Genomic DNA, 6,169 nt, shown 5'->3' with positions numbered 1-6,169 from the left:
TCTTCATTTTCGTCGTTCAAAACGGGTACGCTGCACAGCCTGTATAATGGTGCCCTTTGTGGAGAATTCTATGGCCGCATTTCCATCACTTCATTCGCGAACATACGGCGATTGAGAAAGAAATGTTTCGTCGCTGTGGTCTTTTTCGTCTTTGTACGCTTTTCGTTTCGCAAAAGTGACTTTTAAAGCAAGCGTACGCACACATACAACACCTACTTTCCTTTTTGTCTCGTGGAAAAAAAAAATTATAGTCACGTACTCCCGGCACACAGGATTGTTTTAACAGTCTCGGCAAATGCGGTGCAATGTCTAATGAGAAAAGGGCGTAAGTTGTCCTGTTTATTTTCATATATTCGTGGCCCACAGATTTGCCAGCAGCTCTATTGCAAAGGGACTGCAGACTTCACTGCGAGAAATGTTTAGTTCTTTCATTGCAGCACACAATACAGATTTCCGGCGGCATCATCCAGAGACCTTCATTTGCAGTGCCTAAGTAAACGTTTGCGAGCATAGCCATCCCAGGTCTCGGTCACCGGTTATGTTGCAAATAATGCACAAAATATTCGTTAGATTATTTTTGGGGGGGAGGGGGCAGTTCTTTTCTTTCTTTTTTTATGGTTCGATGCTAGAGTGGAGTAGCCTGGGTTATAATGTACCATCGTCAACAGCGACAAAGTCTCGACACTCAGGCGTGGTCGCACGATTGTAAATGTTCTCAATCCCGAAGACTGCTCGGACCGTTGAGTCCCCTGCAGCAATTCATTACTAGAGGGAATCCCGCTGGTGCTGCGATTGTTCAGCAACTAAGGCGCCTATGCGGACGCCAGGAGGCGAGCATTCAGGCACCATATCAGCTACTACGCATGGGAACTATGCTTATTGCGTGGATTTGTCTAGATTTCGCGCTTCTGGCTTGAAACATTCTTGAAACTTGTTTTTATTGTGCTTGATCTTTGTAAATTCTACGCAATCGTAGTTTTCTAAACTGAGCAATACGAATTGGCTTCACGCAAATTCTTATCGTTGCGATGTGTTGTATTTAGAAAGTGGTATCTTGTTGAATCTGCATGGACAAATATAAAAAGCCGTTTCAAGCCAGAAGCCTGAAGTATACGCAAAACCATGTACCGCCCGTCACTTTCATGCTGGCCGAACCTTCCTAATTGCAGCTCCCGTAGAACTATCACTTGAGTTTTCACAAGTAAATCGTGTCAGAAATTCTACGCCTCCAAAAATACGGTCCGGAACACGTGAGAGCACTTCACGAGAAAAGAGAACAATCGAAAAAAAACCAGCTAGCGAAAGGCACGCTCTCTCTCTCTCTCAGCCAGCCAGAGATAACGCTTCTCTTGAGAATCGTCCAGAGCCCTCCATAGCAACCAGCCGATGGCCTCAGAGACCACAAAATGAGTTGACTGGCGCGGTAAAGGTCCTAAGGGCAATGAACAGAAAGGGACCACATGTATGGACGCTGGCACATAGGCTTCTAAAGGGAAAGCCCTCGCACCGCGAAGATATAGACGGGTCGTCCTCGACAACGTCATGGACAGTTGCACTCAGAGACCCATGTGTCAGACGATGACGATGGCACTACACTAGGCCTATGCCTTGGCGCCTACTCAAGTTTGTTCGTGTTCTACAAAGCATGGCTGCATACGAAGAGTACTCGTCATTTTGAGAGTTGAATGCCACAAAGTGTTGAATACAGTGTTCGTACGAAGTTACGGCGTTAGTTCTTTTGGACGTAGTCAACCATAAATTGGGGAATACAATGTCCGTACGAAGTTACGGCGTTACATCTTTTAGACATAGTCACCGTTCTAACCCCTTTGGCGTACCATGAAACAAAGGTACCCCGCAATCTACAATGCTCCTCTGTTGAACAGTTGTCTTCGACTCAAGAAAGTGGAATACAGCCAAGTCCACCGAGAGGCGCGAACACTGCGCTCTATGAAAAATTCACGGCAATTAATAATAAGCATGACGCCTTCTTGAAGCAATGGGGTATGCTCTGCTCAACGCTGCTGAGTGAAGGCAGTTTTGAATCCACGACTATATGAGAATACACGAGTGCCTGCTATCCTAATCTTTGGCGCAGCTCTACGGTTATGTCGTTGGTATATCACATAATATGAAACACGCTTCTAACCTTCCGTTGGGTCGATAGGATTGATTGATTGATTGATTGATAGATAGATAGATAGATAGATAGATAGATAGATAGATAGATAGATAGATAGATAGATAGATAGATAGATAGATAGATAGATAGATAGATAGATAGATAGATAGATAGATAGATAGATAGATAGATAGATAGATAGATAGATAGATAGATAGATAGATAGATAGATAGATAGATAGATAGATAGATAGATAGATTCGTTGGCTGGTTGGTTTATTCGTTGATTTATATATTTATTTATCTTTTTATTTTTTTATTACCTCATTCATTCATTTAGCTGCGCTACAGAAATACTCTAGTACAGGCAGAACACTGCCTCGTGCCGTTTAGCGCAGGTGGGAAAATTTACACGTCACGAAATAAATAACTAACGCATGAATGTACATTCTCTTTGGGTTGCGCAGGGTTGTATTGGCCGGCGTTTTTGTTGCTCTTATTGCTCTTTCCGAGGCATTAGGTTCCAAGCCCAATTTTCGTAGGTCTGTGTCTTACTTTCTGTAATTTACCACTTTATAACAGGACGTACAAATATTAAAAAAGTGCTTATTCTCTATCTAAATGTGTAAACCAGATTGTGATTAGGCGTAACCAACGAAGAGAAGCAAATATTTGCAGAAACCTTTTCAGCGGTAAGACGGAAACATCAAGCAGAAAACTGGCAGCTGGTTTCATTCCAAGCCACCTATGGCTTCGTTTGGAATTTGTAGGCAGCTCTTGTCATATGTCAATTACCAGTGTGCATTTCATGTTATTTGCATCACATGTGTGACACAACTGAAGCCGGAGATTTCGCATCATGCTGTCTCCCGTCACCATGCCTTCGTTTGTTTTTTTGTTGTTTGTTTGTATTTTTTTTTGTTTGCTTGCCTCCATGAGTGGGTCAAACCCACTATGAGGTATTGACCAGGAATCGTGCGAGTTAAGACAATAGTTAGTTGAGCAAAAAAGAAGCACTGTGGGAAAGTTTTGATCGCGCAAAAAGAATGAAGTAAGGTAAAAATTCAGGAAACTAGCAAGGAAATTGTCCTCATTGAATTAAAACCAGCGCGTCACGTACCAATCTTCTTCCTCGTCCGGTGCCCTCTGTTCTAGACATGCAAATGACGTTTACCGCCTGTCATGCAGTGTTGGCCGAAAACAGTTAGCCAGAAACTTTGTACCCAAGATCGAAATTAACCAAGAAAAAATTCTGGTATGTTTCCTCTATGCAACACTCGTCACATGCGGGATTGAAATGTGCCCGAAAAGCGTTCGGATTTTATTTTCTTACCGCTGTAGTTGGCGGCAAAAATACGGCGCCCCCCACACATCTTTGCAAAGGGAAGACGCAATAGATCTCCGCAGGATGAAAATGGGGGTCTACCCAAATTTACTAAGATTAATCAAAATTTTCCCAACGATGTACGGGCGTGCCTGTCCGTGGTGTAGCGACTCACCACCGTCTTTGTACCATATCTCATGGGGATGCCAAAATAGACCGCCGAATTTAAATGCCTACTTAGTTAGGTATAATCTAACCAACACACTGGAGCAATGGGAGGCACAACTCGCCAGCTCAGACCCGAAGGTGCAGAAGGCCCTTCTTGGTCACGTTCGGCTAGCGGCAGAAGCCAGTGGAGCCCTGGACTTGGGGCACCACCCATCAAGCTCCTAATCCCCTATCCCCAGTTCCCCAATTCAATAAAGTTATTCTCTCTCTCTCTCTCTCTATCTCCCTCTCACACATAAGTAAAATGTTCACGAATAGAAAAATTGCATGTTGCATGCCTCAGGGCAGTTTCTTCAGACAATTAGGAATTGTAATAGGGTCTCTTGCTTAAAAGGCTCCTCACCAGGGCATATAGCAAATTTCGGTTGTAAGTGGAAGTTATGTGCCCTCTAGAGCTGTTAAGCGGCAAAAAATTTTCATATGATAGATAGATAGATAGATAGATAGATAGATAGATAGATAGATAGATAGATTAGATAGATAGATAGATAGATAGATAGATAGATAGATAGATAGATAGATAGATAGATAGATAGATAGATAGATAGATAGATGGATAGATAGATGGATAGATAGATGGATAGATAGATGGATAGATAGATAGATAGATAGATAGATAGATAGATAGATAGATAGATAGATAGATAGATAGATAGATAGATAGATAGATAGATAGATAGATAGATAGATAGATAGATAGATAGATATAGCAACATTTGAAGTGGCGCCAGCCCAACATTTCAGGAGGCGAGCGTCACCGCCAGCATAGACACTCTTTCCACTGGCCCCGTCTAACCTCGGCAAGCGAAATTCCTTCCCTGCGTCCTCCCGTACAAGAGCCGGAGTATCCCGTGACGAGTGCGTCACAGTGCCCGCCTTCTTTTTCTCTTGTTTGCTCTCGCTTTTTTTTTTATTGCTGAGTGGCGCACATCCGGTGACTGTCTCAAGCGCGAGCTGTTGCCTTTCTCTCGTCTCGCTCACCCGACGGTTTTGCGCGCTCTGCACGAGAACACCTGATCAGTGCCACAATCACGAGCAACGAGTCAGGCGTGAGAGGACGAAAGAGCGCGATCGCGACGCTGGAACACGGTAGAAAGTGAGACACTTTCGTTCTCTGCGCGTGCGACATCACGACGTCATCACGACGTGGGAACAAGCAGACGAAATGAAAGCACATCGTTCTTGCTACGGTACGAAGAAAAGCAAACACACACAGGCATTTGGTTCCTTCGGTTTATTACTTCTCCAAACTTTAATTGGTCTATTGAAGCAACAGATTAAAACAAATAACTGAACTTGCCGTGAATAATTCTCGAAGTCACGTGTCATCGTATGGGCGACGCCACAGCACAGCTGCCATCTACGTAAGCACAGTTGCACGATATACGTCGACTCTACGGCTGGGAGCGCGGCGCCCGCGAAGGGAAGGGAACACGGCGTTTGGCTTGAAATTTTAATGCGAAAGCCTTTAGTGGCTCATACTCGGGGCGTCCGTCCTTCCGTCTGTCCGTACCCTGGAACGGTGCCAGCTGTGGCCTGTCCCCCCTCACACTCTCTCGGCCATCACGTGATGGCACAGGGGCGCATAGCAACAGTTGCGCCGCCGTAGCTGTGGCCTCTCGCCCTTACACTCTCTCAGCAATCACGTGATGGCACAGTGGCGCGCGCCGCAGCGCTCCTTAGTCAGACGTCTCGTTGCAGCAGTCGAGTTAGTCGGATGACTCCCAAGCGGCCCGGTGACGATTCCACGCAAGCGGTGCGGAGAAGCGCCCCAAGAATGTGCATCTCCCCGATACCAAACGCCAAAAGAAGAATGAGCGAATGCGCACGTGGCGGGCTAACATAACTAACATAAAAAAAGGCATGGCATAGTCGGTCGAATGAGAACAGGCTTTCGTGGAACGCACTTTGGAATTTACAAAGTGTCCTTCAATTTTTTTAGCTTTTTCCGCGGCGCCTAGGGATATAATGCTCAGGAGACACGCCCGTTAGCGCGCATTGTATGCGCTGCGCTTGTCAGGTCAAAACAGCCACACCTGGTATGGGGCCCTTTTAGAGATCGGCACAGCTAATTTCGCTCTTTTCAGTGCACTTTGTCTGAGGACTGGTCTTCCAGAATATAAAGTGCGCGCAACACTTGTTAATTTTAGTCGCGGCCTTCCTTCATCAGACAAAAAGTATCCAAAAACTTCATCAGAAGTTCAACATGCAGGCTTTAAAATTGCGGTATAGCAAAGTGCACCCATGGACTAAAAGTTGTATAAACAGCGATAAACTGTCTCAGACAGGATGGCTGGTGTTTCGATAAATGGACCTATATTTGTCAAAGGGCACCTTGTCATCCTTGGCGTGCTAGATTCGGGTGGTTAGTGGGATGCCTTTGACAAAGATAGGCCCGTCTATTCAACGCTGGCCAGTCTGTCTGAGGCATTTTACGCACGCTTATATTGCTTTAATGTCACAGAGTATTTCCATATGTGGCCCCCATTTTTTTA

Source organism: Dermacentor albipictus, chromosome 6 (assembly GCF_038994185.2).
Source record: "Dermacentor albipictus isolate Rhodes 1998 colony chromosome 6, USDA_Dalb.pri_finalv2, whole genome shotgun sequence".
NCBI lineage: Eukaryota > Metazoa > Arthropoda > Arachnida > Ixodida > Ixodidae > Dermacentor > Dermacentor albipictus.
Note: the sequence above shows the minus strand (reverse complement) of the source record.